Source organism: Carya illinoinensis, chromosome 1 (genome assembly GCF_018687715.1).
Source record: "Carya illinoinensis cultivar Pawnee chromosome 1, C.illinoinensisPawnee_v1, whole genome shotgun sequence".
Taxonomy (NCBI): Eukaryota; Viridiplantae; Streptophyta; class Magnoliopsida; order Fagales; family Juglandaceae; genus Carya; species Carya illinoinensis.
In genome coordinates, this window is record NC_056752.1 from 15,879,597 (window position 1) to 15,895,970 (window position 16,374).

A 16,374-nucleotide genomic window follows, 5' to 3' on the forward strand; every position below is an offset into this window, starting at 1 on the left:
GCCAAAAAAACAATGTAGTGGGTATCAATTATAAGAGCTTTGGCAATGGTGCCAAGCCTAAAATTTGATTAAAAGTTGAAGTTTTGGCTAAAACTAAAATCAATGAAAATGTTAATCCACATTGAAGTATCCAACTTCAAGTCAAAATAATAATATAATATTATTGTAACTCAAAAGTGAAGTCATGAAATTTTGACTATTTTTCAATGCAGATAATTTTTGTTTAAGTTAGTAAAAATTTAACTAAGTAAAATTTAACTAAGTGCTGACATTTGATTAGATCAGTACCAATGCTCTAATTCGCCAACAGCAAAGTTCAAATTATGAAAAGGTGGTCAAGGCTTGTGAGAGACAGAGCTCGAGAGGGAGATGATTCCAGCATATTATTTTCTAAAACCATGCCACAACCACCAGTCAAAACAGCCTAATTTTTATCGTAAGAACTACATTAACTGCAGAACATATCCATTTGTGGCATAATTAATTTATATGCTTTGATAATCACAAAAGGGTTCTCCTTGAATGGTCCCAAAAAAGAAAAAAGATTAATGGAAAGTCTCATTGAATGGAAGGAAGGTATGAACGTCATTTCTTCAATCTTCTCCATCATGTTCAAAAGGGTGGGTGCCACTGCCACGTCTCAAACCTCGACCTATCCAGTTCATATGGCGACGTTGATCATGATCGGACTGTAATAAATATTTTAAAGCACCAACTAGCCATAGCTTTCAAACCAATTAAGCAATTAAAGCTTCTTTGAAAACCTTCTATTTTTAGGAGCATTTCCAACCGGTACCGCGTAGGTACCTTTTTCTTATAATTTGATAAATATTTTAAAGATTTTATTAAAAGAGTTTTGTTATATATAAATAAAATTACGTATTAATATGTGTATTAATATTAATTTATTTATATTTAAAATTTAAATTAATACTATTTTTAATAAAATTTACTTTTTAATTGATCATATTAAATTAGTGTACATATTAATACTCAATTGTACTTACAATTAAATTTTTCCTTACTAAAATTACCTCTACATGTAGATCTCTATTTTAGGAAAAGTATTTCTGGAATGTACAACGGTTCTAATAATATATTTCGAGAATTACTATACATCTCTAAATTATTTTTTATCAATATTTTATTATAATTATTTATACTTTCTATCATACTTATTTACTTCTAATTATCTATACATTCTATCATATATTTGTTATAGTTTTAAATAAAAATTTTAAAAGAATTTAAATAATTATGAAAATATAAAAAATTAATTTTAAAAATATTATCAAACCCACAAAAAATAATTTAAATTTTTGTTTAAAATATTCACTAGAGTAATAGTTTAAAATATAAGAAAAAATATTGAGTAGTTAAGTTTGTAAATAAAAGTGAGAAAAAAAATAATAAAGAAAGAATAGAGAAATATTCTTTTAATAAAATATAAAAATGATAGGAAATGAGATGTAGAAAATTTTTAAAAAATGAATAAAATTTAAAAAAAAAATTTAAAAATATTATTTTTAATTAAATTATAAGAAATTTTATAAAAAACCAATGTGCTATAAACATTGTAACCAAGCCTGATATACACGAAACTACTTCTCATTTTCCAATGTCATACACGTGCCAACTTTCAATTCTTTCCTCCTTCTCGCCCCAGGTACAAATTTCCTTGAGGGCTGCTACAAATACATATGGATCCCACGAAGAGATCCCAAATTATTATTATTATTTTTTTTTCAAGAATGTGAACAGTCGACACTCGACACTTGCTGTCTTGCGTCCATCCCGTTTTCACTCCCGGCCAATGTCCTCTTCTTCAGCAATCCAACGCCCTTGCAAGCTATAATCAAGATGGAACGTCAGCTCTCTCTCTCTCTCTCTCTCTCTCTCTCTCTCTCTCCAACTTTTCCACTTCCATTCTCTAATTTGCCATTTCTTTATGCTATTTTTTATTTTGTTCATATGAAAATGGAATTTTTTTTTTTTAAATGTTGGATTAGAATATTACATTATACCATTGGACGAGATTCAATTTATTTACTTAACCCAGTATTAAGTTTCGTTAAGAATTTCCATCAAACACTTTGTGTGCCACCCTTGTATTCTTGCTTCTATTGTCCATTGTTATCCTCTTTAGCCAACCCGTTACAATCACCATAACACAGATCAGTTCCACCATTTCATCCATCATTCTTGTTTCAACCACAATACAGAATTAAGTTCCTTACAAACGGCAACGATGGGGGCTAGAAAAGAAAGGGAGGAGGGAGACGGGAAGGGAGAGTAGCGGGGGGAAGAGGGAAAGCAGTAGGGGAGAAAATTAAAACTGTCGGGGGAAGAGAGAGAGCGAAGGAGGGGGGTCAAAAAGAGAAACAACTAAAAATGGACTTGCTACGTAAGTTTGTGGAGTCTCTTTATGGGATACCTTTGTGACTTCGGTATTTTCCAACGCTCTTAGGAGTTAAAAGACCTGCGAGGTAACTACTTCACAAGGGCTTTTGGGCCTGCATACTACCAAATTCATTGTTACGGGTAAATATGGCAGGCCTACAATATATCAGGCCATTTCATTATGTGATTCATAAAAAAATATGTGAGAAAATATAAAAAATGAGGACAGGACAAGGCAAGACATAAGATCTTAGGAAATAGATCTTAGGAAATGAAGTTAGACATGTAAAGGGAAATTGAGAATATTTTAGTTATGCTGTGTTAAAGGAACTTTGAATAAGAATATTTTCTGAAACTTTCATTCTGATATTTTTTATAACATATTCTAATTCTACATTCTGAAAGTAAAAATATTTTTGTTTTGCATTTTAAATTCTGTAAATGCTCATATTTGTATACTGGTATATGTTCTCTATTTATTGAGTTATTGATAACTCACTCTCTTATCTCCACAATATTTTTTAAATATTTTTTATAGTTCAGCTAGAGAATATGAGTAGGAAGTATTAGAAAAATTCGATGATCATATTAGGGGTGGGCAGCGGGGCCCCACCCCGCTCTTGTGTGGCGAGGTGGATTGCCCCATCCGCATAGCGGGCCCGTATTTTGCCACTTAGCGGGGGCAGGGGTGGGATAGGGTGGTCCCCCGCCCAGGAAATACCCCACCGTGAATATATAATATATATTATATATAAATATATAATTATAAATACAACATATGTTTAAAAAAATCCTCAAGTGACCAAAACGGCATCGTTTGGCACCGGGGTTTTTTTTTAATTAATTTAGTAAACCCAAAACGGTGTCGTTTTGGGTTTACTAACCTAAAAGGCTAACACCCTGCCCCCCCTCCTCTCAATTTGAAGGCTGAAGCCCCCTCTCCCCACTAAGTTTGCCTTCCATGAGAGTATCGTTGTCGTCACAGCCCCCTGTCGCCACTGCAGCTGACCTCCTTGTTGTCTATGCTTGCCGTCGTTATCGAAGGTAAGTCCAATAGAGGATTCTCATCTCTCTTTTTTTTTTTTTTTTTTATATATATATATTTTTATGAAATTAAATGGAGGATGGGATTAATGGAGATGAGATTGTGAATTCTGTGCCATGGAGGATTGAATGTGCATGTGTCTGATGGATTCGATTGTGATTGAATGTTTTTATGGTTTTGTGATTTATTTTGATTTTGTGATTTAATTTGGTTTTGTGATTTATTAAGCTTTCATTTGAATCCCTAAGAGTATATATAATTGATATACAAAAAATTTTTTTAAATTGATTTAGAAAACACTTCCTCCAACCCATTTAAGAAATGACAAAGTTTTCCTCCAAATCCTAACAAATGATGCTAATTGGCAATGAATTTAGTTGAAAGATTTAATATTTCAATCTTGATAATTTAGTTTATACTGTATTTTCTCATTTATTAATTTATAATGTAAAAAAATAAAAAATATTATGGCATGTTGCTACTGCAGTGTTGATACGCAATGTTTATGACATGGAGTAGAAGGTCATTCATTGTCTTCAGCAATGCTCCAACCTGCTGATGCCTTGTAACAATAATGATATTAAAAAAAAAAAAAAACACTGTTGGTAGATTTAAATTTTGTTATATCATTTATGAAATGGGGTCATAAAGAATCTTAAGATTAAAGACAAATGCTTTAACACAGAAAATATTTCATATTAACTGAATTGATTTAGTTTTATTTTTATTGTAAAAATAAATCTAATCTATTATATTAAATTATTTAAATATATATTTTAAAAGTTATTTAATTTGAAGGTGAACAACTACATACTAAATTTTCTTATTTTCAAGTTCAAGATGTTATTGATTATTGTCAAGTCAATGCCGAGGAGGAGGGTGCTGTTGAGCCTTAATATGGTAATTTTTCACTTGAATTCAATTTTCTTATTTTTATTTATTTATTTTCATTTAATTGGTGTTAATTTCAAATCTAATTGTTGTAGTGTTAATTTTAAATTTAATTGTTGTAGTGACACCTAGGACGGCATCTACGGCTACCTCCGCTACAGTATAACTTCGTGTATATTAGAGTGGAGACCCACCATTACTCATGGTTTGTATAATTAATTCCTTAATTTTCTTTTTCATGTTTATAACTTTATATTTATAATTCTAATTCTTTTTATTTTTAACTTATTATTATTGCAGGTTCTATGATCTTGAATTTGATTCTCACATAACTCAATACAACTCAGAATCATAGTGAACTCATCGCCATCCAAAATTGATCAAACTTTCCAATATTATAATTTTGTTAATTCACAATTAGTTGTAATGTTTATAGTATAATTTGTAGTATATATTATTTTTATGCCTTTGTAATTTTGCAATTGTTTATTAGGTTTCTTAATTTATAATTTGTATCATTCTAAATTTGTAATAGCTTAGTGCGTGTCTTAGTGATGGTTATTACTTAGTTCTTAATAGACTAATAGTACTAGGTTGAAGTTTGAACTTGGAACTTGGTAATTAGTGTTTCTATTCATATTTTTTTTTTCAGTTTTTTAATATATAAATATAGTTGTAGTTAAATTTTTAGCTCAAAAATAGATCTGAATGTGTTTTTGGGCCATTTTGGGCCTAGGTAATCGAAATTGGCCAAAGGCCCAAATAAACACATGCCCGGGGGGGGGGGGGGGGGGGGGGAGGAGGAGGAGGGGTAGACAATTGGATGTTCACCCCCGCTACTAGACTGGGTACCCCATCCCCACATGGGCAGGGCTGGAGGACGAGGACGAAAATCCTTCTCTCGTTCATGCAGGGGCGAGGGGCTGGGTAGGGGGGAGGGGGGGTGGCCCTCCCCCCGGGGGCGGGAGAGAGGGGGGTAGCACCCTTAGATCACATAATAAATAAGTGTTAAGGGTACAAGTAATTTTTTTTTTTTTTTTGGACAATCATATTTTTTAGGTTTACCTTTGGCGATTATTTTTGATACATCGAATTATGGAAAATTCGAGTCTTTGTAAAGTTATTATTCTATTGTATTGAGGGTTTTGGTTAGTATTTTTTTGGAAAAACATGAATATTTGGGTTGAGCAAATGAATTAATATTTTATGGAGTTTTTTTAGATTTTAGAGTTGTGATATTAGAGTTGATATTTGGTAATAAGAGCATACTTTCCAAACCTCTAAAACCAGGGCATTACATAAGGTGGGGCCGGGTTTAATGTTTTGGCAAAGTTTTTCCTTTAGGTTGGAAATGTAGAAAACTGGATGTAAGGGATTTTCGAGGAGCTTGAGTTTGTAGTCTACCTAGGCATGCAACCCGGTCTATTTCAAACGGGTTTTCACCCGACCCAATCCGAATACCTCCATTTAAGGCGCCAAACCGACCTAGGCCAACCCGAAGAAAATTAAATCGGGTCGAACTCGTATGACCCAACCTTTAAAAACAACACCATTTCCGTGCTTCCAGAAACTAGTTAATTCACTCACATAAACGACTATTCTTCCTTTATTGCTTCCAAAAATGACTTGGACTCTTGGGATTGAAGGAGATCTCGAGCAGAGAAGAGGCATCCCCAAGCTTCTACCTGCCCAGCACAAACTCTTCAATAAGAAAACTACAAACTACGAAACCTAGCAGCAACAGCGGTAGCAGCACCCGACCCTCTCGATTCAGCCCCCAAAACACTCTTTAAACGGTGGTGTTTAGATCTGTAAGCTTCTTCGCTAGAAAATACCCTCTTTTCTACGTAGCAAACTCCCTCGGCTCTGATTTTGTATTTTCCTTTTTTGCGTTTTCCTTTTTTGCATTTTCTTCTTCTCTGCATAGCAAACCCAAATCTTTTTTCACTATTTTCTATTTCGTTGCATTTGTCTTTTTGGGAATTTCTTTTCTGCATATCTCTAGCGTCCAGTTTCATTGCATTTTCCTTTTTGTGAATTTCTTCTCCATATCTCTAGCGTCCAATTTCATTGCATTTTCCTTTTTGTGGATTTCATCTCTGCATATCTCAAATGTCCAATTTCATGGTGTTTTCCTTTTTGTGAATTTCTTCTCTACATATCGTTGGCGTCCATGTTGGCCAGAAGGACATGGAGCTATTATCGGAGGGCTTGATGCTGAATGGGCGGCTACTGGCTAGGATTTGAGGACTTAGTCGGACGGGTTGACACCAATTAACAAACCCGTTATATTAGTTGGGTTGGATGCCTGCTCAAGTAATGACCCGATAAAAGCCAGATCGGTCGGGATCATCTTAATTGGATCCATCGGATGTTCGGGTCACATGCACACCCTGTCTACCTTACAATTTTTTGGATGATTCAGAAAGGGCCGTAGAATCTAGGTGATAGATTTGCTCTACCCGAGATGCAGAGTTTCTGATAGGGTCTAAGTCGTAGATATACCCATTCATTCACCTCAAATTCCTGATGTTTCAGCTTCAAATCTGCATACTTTTTGAACCAGGCTCAAGCTTTCATAAGATTCTCCCAGAGTAGTGCCATGGTCTTGTCACAATTGCAGAGAGTTTGGTCCACCATCTACCCTTTATCTAAGCCAAGAACATACAAGAGTAGGGCTAGTGGGGAGTAGCGGTACATTAACTCAAAATGGAGTCATTTTGTTGGAGGAGTATGTAGAGGTATTGTACTATCACTCTGCAAGACTAATCTCTTGGACTCTCAACATTGAAACTGCACTGGTAATGTACCAGGAATTTGTTGACACTATTTGTCCATTTGTTTCTAGGTGGTAGGCAGTGCTAAGTTGGAGTATGGTTTCCTGCAATTTGAATAACTCATTCCAAAATACACTTGTAAACACTACATCTCGATCACGAACAATAGTTTTTAGCATTTCATGAAGTTTAAAAATGTTCGCAAAATTGATATGCAACTGTACTTGTCGTGTATGGATGGGATATTGGAATGAAATGTACATTTTTGGAGAATCTATCGACTACCATCATTACAACTGAGTATCCTTGAGATGCGGGAACATCCTTTCCAAATCGATGTAGTTGTTAGTCCATATCTGAGTTGGAATGGGTAAAGGCCGGAGTAATCTAGTTGGATGTTGAGTTTCAATCTTGTTTCTCTGGCAAAGGTCCTGCTCTCTGATATACTGACGCACATGTTTCTTCAAATTAAGCCAGCAGAGCTCTTTAATTCTTAACTCTACTAAGGGTCTTGTGATACCTTGAGTGACCCCAAAATCGATTGCCATGCATTTGTTGTAGGACTTGCTGCTATAGTTCTTTGAAATTTCCCAAATGATTTATATTCTTATAAAGGAGGATTCCATTCTGCACGAAGTACATGTTTCTCCAATAATTTTGACAATAAAGGATGCGTAAGGTACTGCTCCTTCAAATCTTCCATTCATTAGGACTTGAAATTGCAACCAATTGACCTTTCTCATTCTTGCAGTGTACCCTAGACATTGCATCTAACGCATAGTTCTCTCTTACAGCTTTATATTCAGCTAGAACTCATAAATGCTATTAGTCTCCCCTCCTGTTGCAGATGGAGACAAAGAAGTAAACGGTGCATGGCTCACCGTTTACTATTTTGGCATATTAGGCACCGAAGGCACCATTCGGTGCTTTTGTTAGGCACCTCCCCACCTCCCTAAAATCATGCAGCAATTTGCTGCATAGTACTGATCTGCTCTCCTATAAATAGGAGAGCTTAAGTATCAGAGAGTGCAATTGAGTGCAAAGCGTGGAAGAGAGAAAGCAGAGAAGTGTAGAGAGTGGGTGAGAGAGAGTTTTCTGTAAAATTATTTTTTATAGTGAAATTACAGCAGCTGTGGACGTAGGCAATTGCCGAACCACGTTAAATATCGTCCCTCCTTTATCTAGAATCATCTCTGTGTCAGAACAGCTCCCAACAACTGGTATCAGAGCACTGGTTCGAGCTGTCTGAAAATTCAAGTTGTTCAAAATCAATTTTTGACAACTCCACGGTGTTCCTCGCGTCGAGACGAATCCGTTGCCGCAAACGAAATCAAAAACGGAGGTCGGACGAGGCCACACGCGCCCCTAGAAGACGGGCGCGTGCATCTGCTGCAACTCACGTGCCCCATGCGCTCCGGAGGTTGAAGACGCGTGCACCACACGCTCACACGCGCCCCCACGCACGCCAGAGGTTGAAGACGCGTGAAGGACACGCGCCCACGCGCCCCCACGCGCCCTAGAGAGGTTCGGCGCGTGTGCCACACGCGCCTCACTCTCCCCCACGCGCACAGTACTGTACGCGCGTGTTTTACACGCGCCCACGCGTTGCCCACGCGCACTGTTCAGCGCGTGTATCTCACGCGCCAGACAGATAAGAACCGTCCATTTTTCAGATCTGTTTTTTGGCTAGATCTAAGCCATTCGGAGTCCGATTTTGACGATCAAATAGTGCTTTCCAACTATTTGGATCATTCCGGACTCATCCGTACGGTCGAAATTTTGAGATTCGGCATCAGTACATTGGATCTGAACCATCCAAGTGTTGCAGATCATTTTAGGCTAGATCACGCCAGTTGAAGTTCCATCGCGACGATCAAATAGTGCTGACAAACTATTTGGATCATTTCGGACGCAACTGTGATCTTTGTTTGTTTGAATTTGAACTCATTTGTAAAGTTATGGCTGGAGAAGAAGCTAAAGGTGTTGGTATCGAGAAATTTGACGGTACAGACTTTGCCTACTGGAGAATGCAGATAGAGGATTATCTCTATGGGAAGAAACTACATCTTCCACTCCTAGGAAGAAAGCCAGATGACATGAGCAATGAAGATTGGAGTTTCCTTGATAGACAAGTGTTGGGAGTCATTAGACTAACACTGTCAAGATCAGTTGCACACAATGTGGGAAAGGAGAAGACCACGGCGGATTTGATGAAAGCTCTATCGGATATGTACGAGCAGCCATCAGCCAATAACAAAGTGTATTTGATGTACAAGCTATTCTACTTGAGAATGGCAGAAGGAACTCCAGTTATTCAGCATCTGAATGAGTTCAACACCATCATCAATCAATTAGCTTCAGTGGGGATTGAATTTGATGATGAAGTACGTGCACTAATTGCTCTAGCTCAATTGCCAAAGAGCTGGGAAGCCATGAGAACATCTGTCAGCAATTCTTATGGCAAAACAAAGATGAAGTATCAAGATATCCGAGACCATATTCTTAGCGAGGAAGTTCGCAGAAGAGATACGGGAGAAGTATCAACTTCCAGTTCTGCCTTAAACCTCGAGACGAGAGGTAGAGGAGCTAGTAGAAGTTCAAATCGGGGCAGATCGAAGTCCTGAAGAGGCAGAAGTAAATCAAGGTCCGGAAAACAAGTACAGTGCTGGAATTGTGGCAAGATTGGCCACTTCAAAAATAATTGCAAAGAAGCAAAGAAGAAGAATGAGCATGACTCTGTTAATGCCACAACAGAAGATCTCCAAGATGCCTTACTTCTTTCAGTCGACAACCAAATTGAATCTTGGGTGTTAGATTCAGGAGCCTCGTTCCACACTACGGCACATCGAGAAATCATGCAGAATTATGTCACTGGTGATTTTGGGAAGGTGTACTTAGCAGATGGTGAAACTTTGGAAATCGAAGGCATGAGAGATGTACCAATCAATCTGCCCAATGGAAGTGCATGGTTGCTACAGAAGGTGCGACATGTTCCCAAACTCATGAGGAACCTGATTTCTGTAGGACAACTTGATGCTGATGGGCATTCGGTACTATTTACCGGTGGCACATGGAAGATAACAAAAGGAGCTATGGTAGTAGCTTGAGGCACAAAAACAGGTACTCTATACATGACTTCAAGTATTAGAGATACTATTGCAATTGCTGATGCAAATGCCAACCTATGGCATCAAAGGCTTGGTCATATGAGTGAGAAAGGAATGAAAGTACTATTATCCAAGGGGAAGTTACCAAAGTTGAAATCAACTGCTTTCGACATGTGTGAAGGTTGCATTTTTGGGAAACAGAAAAAGGTTAGTTTCCTGAAAAATGGTAGAACTCCAAAATCTACAAAGTTGGAGTTGGTGCACACAGATTTGTGGGGGCCATCCCCAGTCGCTTCTCTTGGAGGATCGCGGTACTATGTTTCATTTATTGATGACTCAAGCAGGAAAGTATGGGTTTATTTTTTGAAAAATAAATCTGACACATTTGATACTTTCAAGAAGTGGAAAGCCATGGTTGAAAATGAAACAGGCTTAAAGTTAAAATGTCTGAGGTCAGACAATGGAGGAGAGTACATCGACGGAGGGTTCAAAGAATTCTGTGCTGCAAATGGGATTAGATTTCAGAAGACTATTCCCGGGACACCGCAGCAGAATGGCGTAGCTGAACGCATGAACAGAACTCTCAACGAATGTGCCAGAAGCATGAGGCTGAATTCAGGATTGCCTGAATGTTTTTGGGCTGATGCAATTAACACTGCAGCCTATTTGATTAATCGGGGACCTTCAGTTCCCTTAAAGTTCGATCTACCAGAGGAAGTCTGGAGCGGAAAGAAGGTAAATCTTTCCCATTTGAAAGTTTTTAGCTGTTTATCATATGTTCACATAGATTCTACTGATCGTAACACGTTAGAAGCCAAATCTAGAAAATGTTTTTTCATCGGTTATGGTGATGAAGAATTTGGCTATCGATTTTGGGATGATAAAAATCGCAAAATCATCAGAAGTAGAAATGTGATATTTAATGAGCAGATTCTGTACAAAGCTAAGTCACAAGCTGAATCTGAGGAACAGCCAAAGAAACCTGAGGTTGTTGACTTTGATGTTACTCGAGTCAACACTGATCAGAACGAGGATCAAGAAAATGATGATGCACAGATTGAACAACGTACACCACTCACTGCTACTCGAAGATCTTCAAGAACAATTAGGCCACCACAACGGTTCTCACCATCTCTATACTACATCTTGCTAACAGATAGTGGTGAACCGGAAAGTTATGATGAAGCTCTACAAATTGAAGATTTGATCAAGTGGGAGAAAGCCATGCAAGATGAGATGGAGTCACTGATGTCAAATCAGACATGGGAGCTAACTAAGCTTCCAAAAGGCAAGAAGGCTTTGCACAATAAATGGGTGTACAGAATTAAAGAAGAACACAATGGTAGCAAGCGCTACAAAGCCAGAATGGTCGTGAAGGGGTTTCAACAAAAAGAAGGTGTCGACTACACAGACATTTTCTCTCCAGTTGTAAAATTGACAACGATTAGACTAGTGTTGGCAATTGTGGCTGCAGAGAATCTACATCTTGAGCAGTTAGATGTGAAGACTGCATTCCTTCATGGTGATTTGGAGGAAGACATCTATATGCACCAGCCACAAGGATTCTCAGTGAAGGGAAAAGAGAATCTAGTTTGCAAACTGAAGAAGAGCTTGTATGGCCTAAAACAAGCTCCACGACAATGGTACCGGAAGTTTGACAACTTCATGTGCAGTAATGGATTTACAAGACTGCAGGCCGACCATTGTTGCTATATGAAGAACTTTGACAACTCTTATATTATCCTACTGTTATATGTGGATGATATGCTCGTTGCAGGGTCAAGCATCGAGGAAATCAATGAACTAAAGAAGCAGTTGTCAAAGCGGTTTGAGATGAAGGATTTGGGTGCTGCAAAACAAATCCTTGGTATGAGAATTATTAGAGACAGGTCTAATGATACTCTCAAGCTTTCGCAGGAAGAGTATGTAAAGAAGGTGCTTAGAAGCTTTAACATGGACAAGGCGAAACCAGTAAGCACACCCTTAGCTAGTCACTTTCGACTAACTAAGGATCAGTCGCCAAAGACGGAGGAAGAGCAAGAATGCATGAACAGAATACCCTATGCATCTGCTATTGGTAGTCTTATGTACGCCATGGTCTGTACAAGGCCAGATATTGCACAAGCAGTGGGAGCTGTGAGCAGGTACATGAGTAATCCAGGAAAGCAGCATTGGGAAGCAGTCAAGTGGATTTTAAGATATCTACAAGGCTCTTCAGATACGTCACTATGCTTTACAAAAGCAGGTTTAAAACTACAGGGATATGTAGATGCTGATTTAGCAGGTGACGTTGACAGCAGAAAAAGTACTACTGGATTTGTGTATACGCTGGGTGGTACAGCTGTATCGTGGGCTTCTAAGTTATCGAAGATTGTTGCTCTCTCAACTACAGAAGCGGAATACGTTGCTATAACTGAAGCAGGGAAGGAAATGGTTTGGTTGCAGTCATTCTTGGAGGAATTGGGAAAGAAGAATGAAAAAGACATTCTGCACAGTGATAGTCAGAGTGCTATTTTTCTTGCAAAGAATCCAGCCTTTCATTCCAGAACAAAACACATACAGTTGCGATATCATTTTATCCGATCTCTTCTCGATAGTGGACAGCTGATACTTGAGAAGATTCGAGAAGCAGAAAACCCAGCAGACATGTTTACAAAAGTAGTTACTGCTGACAAACTGAAGCTGTGTATAGTTTCAGTTGGCCTCCGTACTTAAAGGCATGATTTGAAGTTGCTGTGATAATTGTTATGAAGATATGTAGACTCATTTGTCTCCAAGTGGGAGATTGTTGCAGATGGAGACAAAGAAGTAAACGGTGCATGGCTCACCGTTTACTATTTTGGCATATTAGGCACCGAAGGCACCGTTCGGTGCTTTTGTTAGGCACCTCCCCACCTCCCTAAAATCATGCAGCAATTTGCTGCATAGTACTGATCTGCTCTCCTATAAATAGGAGAGCTTAAGTATCAGAGAGTGCAATTGATTGCAAAGCGTGGAAGAGAGAAAGCAGAGAAGTGTAGAGAGTGGGTGAGAGAGAGTTTTCTGTAAAATTATTTTTTATAGTGAAATTACAGCAGCTGTGGACGTAGGCAATTGCCGAACCAGGTTAAATATCGTCCCTCCTTTATCTAGAATCGTCTCTGTGTCAGAACAGCTCCCAACACCTCCTACGTAAGAACAGCTCCAACTCCGTTACCAGATCCATCACATTTAATACAAAACTTTTGAAAAAATTAAATAAGACCAATATTGGTGGACTAGACATTGCAATCATGACTGGGTTAAATCCTCAGGATCTGCTTGATTCAATTTGAAGTTGTCCTTTCTTAGTAGGGCTGTTAAAGGGGCTAATATGGTACTATAACCTCTCACAAATTTTCAATGTATCCTAGGTACTCCATTTCGACGCATCCAAATCTACATTTAGAAACTGGTTTTCCCTCAAGACAATGAATACTTACTTTAAGGTTCCTTTAGTTATACATATGAGATGAGATGAGATGAGATGTTTTAAATAGTAATAAATAAAATATTGTTATAATATAATTTTTTAATATTAATTTGTATTGAGCTTTGAAAATTTTAAATTATTTATTATATTTTATATAAAGATTTGAAAAAGTAGTAATGATGAGTTGAGATGAGATGAGATAAAATGTTTTGTTAGTGTTTCAAATACTCTTGGTTTGCTTTAATTTAAAGTAAAATATCATCAAAGAAAACAAACACAAACTTCCTGAAATAGGATCAAAATAAATAATTCATAAGGTCTTGAAAAGTTGATAGTGCATTAATGAGCTAGCCCAAAATCCATCACTAGAAACTCATAGTGGCCTTCATTTTTGTGAAAGGCTATCTTAGAAATGTCATTTGGGTGCATGAAGATTTGAAAATAACCATATTGCAGGTCTAATTTAGAGAAACGCTAGTCGCACTCAACTCATCCAACAGTACATCAATCACAAAGAATGTGGTAATTAATTATCCTTAATTGTCTCATCGTTTAAGGCTCTATATAAAATCAACAAAATTGCCAACTCTCATAAGATTTTTTTACCAACAATACAGGAGAAGAACATGGGCTTTAGTTGGGTCGGATTATCCTCATTTCTAACATCCCTTACATGATTATTTATATCTTGCCTTTCTAGTAAAATTGGTAGGGGTAGGGCCTGACATATACAGGGCTGGTGTCTGGTTTGAGTGGGATTTTATGGTCAGTCTTAGGTGGAGGGAAGGGGAGATCGTTCAGTAAAAATATCTTTGAATTGGTCGAGTCGTTGTGCAATTTTTTGTTCTGGCTGGTTCCCTGGCTTGGGTATTGATAATAGCCGAATTTTGCATAGTTTTACTAGTTTAAATAAGGAATTATCACAATTATGGAGTATTAATTTTTAAATATTTATTTTTCGTACATGAATAATAAATAAATAAGTTTTGGACATGAACGTAAGAATGAAAGTAAGAAAGGAAGAGGAAAAAGCGAGACACAGAGAGAAACAAAATTGGATGCACGGAAGCAAACAGGAAGAATGAAAATAAGAAAAGGAAAAACAAAATGCAGACTTAAAGGACGTGATTCAATAAGAAGTGGGACCTGGTATTTGGAAAAGGGCTAAAAGGGCATATAAATACAAGAGGAAACAACGCACAAGGGCTCATTTAGAACAAAATCAACAGATAAAAATAAAAAGACTCAAGGCTGCGACATAGCAGCGGACAGAAGAAGAAGAAACAAAGCTGGAGCTCTACCTCTAGTTTTGCAATTATGTTTACTTCATGAGAATACTTAATTTTTATTTCTATTTTTTAGTTTCTTTCAAGTATTATTTTTTATATTCAGATTTTAGAATTTATTTTCTCGAACATGTCTAACAAAATTTTCAACTAGGGCTGAAGATGAAACCTCATTGAAGATTAGTAATATTATTTCTGAGTTAATTTTTCCAAATTATTTATGTGTTTAATGATATGTTTTTCTTACTTCATATCAATTGGGAGATAGAATTCTTGATATGGGTTCAGTCATGTTTTTCTCATAATCTAGAATAATTTTAATCAGTTGAGAGTCTGATTTATAATTTTGTTAAAAGTAAAATATAATATCTTTTGTAATTTGCTTTAACAAATACAAGTGATAATTTGGTTTTATATCATTCAGTGAAAAAAGAACATATTTTAGATATTTTCTTAAAAAGAAATAAGTGTCAACGATTATATTTTCCATGATAACAAGATTGATTTCGCTTCAGACCGGACACTCCTATAAATGGAGAATAACGAAGGCCAATCAGAATTTGCCACGTAAGAGGTAAATTTTAAACCCACTACTGTGCAATGCAGGGGATAATTTTAAACCCACTCTTGCTTTCTGTCTCCCTTTTTTTTGTCTGGAATCGAAATGAAAACCTCTCTCTTCTCTCTCTCTCTCTCTCTCTCTCTCTCTCTCTCTCTCTCTCTCTCTCTCTCTCGTAGAAACCCTAACATTACCAGCTAAATCGGAAGCTTCTAAGCCTACCATAGAGTACTGCAAGCAAGCAACTCGTAAAGGACCAAATTCTTGGGATCCCAAGTTCATCAAGGTCGACCATTTTCGATTATTCTCCTGCATATCAATTTGTATTCATTTTCACTTAATCTTTTGTTTGACTATGCCTACTCTTATGCTCTAAGAAAAATCCATCTAGAGCAGATCAATTTTGCATTGTAAATTTTGCTTGAAACGTCAGTGTAACTGATTTTCGACTCACATGATGGGAATGGTGAGAGGCTTTCAGAAAATATTTGTGAGAGGCTTCACAAAATATTTTTGAGAGGATTTCACAAAATATTAAGTTTAAAAAAAGAAGTCCATATATATATGCATGTATGTATAGTTGTTTTCTTTCATGAATTATTGTGGTGTCATAAGTGCTGCTTAGTTTAGTTATTTTTTTTTTCATGAATTATTGTGTGGCTATGAGTTTGAATATTAATTAATGTTGTCGTTATTCTTTGTTTTTGATACGTTTGCATTTTGAATGAGTCTTGCTTGCAAGTTGGTGGAGGGCATTGTTTTTGGTGGTGTATTTTTTAATGGCCTTTGTTTTTATTGTAGGGTTTTGGCTTCAATTTCCCACTGTTTGAACATTGACGCACCCACCGTTAAAATCAT

The 16,374-nt window shown here is 36.9% G+C and overlaps 1 long non-coding RNA gene across 2 annotated transcripts; it reads left to right on the forward strand.

The window, feature by feature from the left end:
- Positions 1-1,711: 1,711 nt before the first annotated feature.
- Positions 1,712-4,994, forward strand: LOC122301959. 2 transcript variants are annotated; one of them, XR_006240237.1, is made up of 4 exons: positions 1,712-3,444; positions 4,280-4,345; positions 4,459-4,541; positions 4,637-4,994. It is a non-coding gene; the product is annotated as an uncharacterized LOC122301959 (long non-coding RNA). The 2 variants fall into 2 exon arrangements; XR_006240234.1 differs by lacking the exon at positions 1,712-3,444 and having other exon boundaries at positions 3,494-4,345.
- The last annotated feature ends 11,380 nt before the right edge of the window (positions 4,995-16,374 follow it).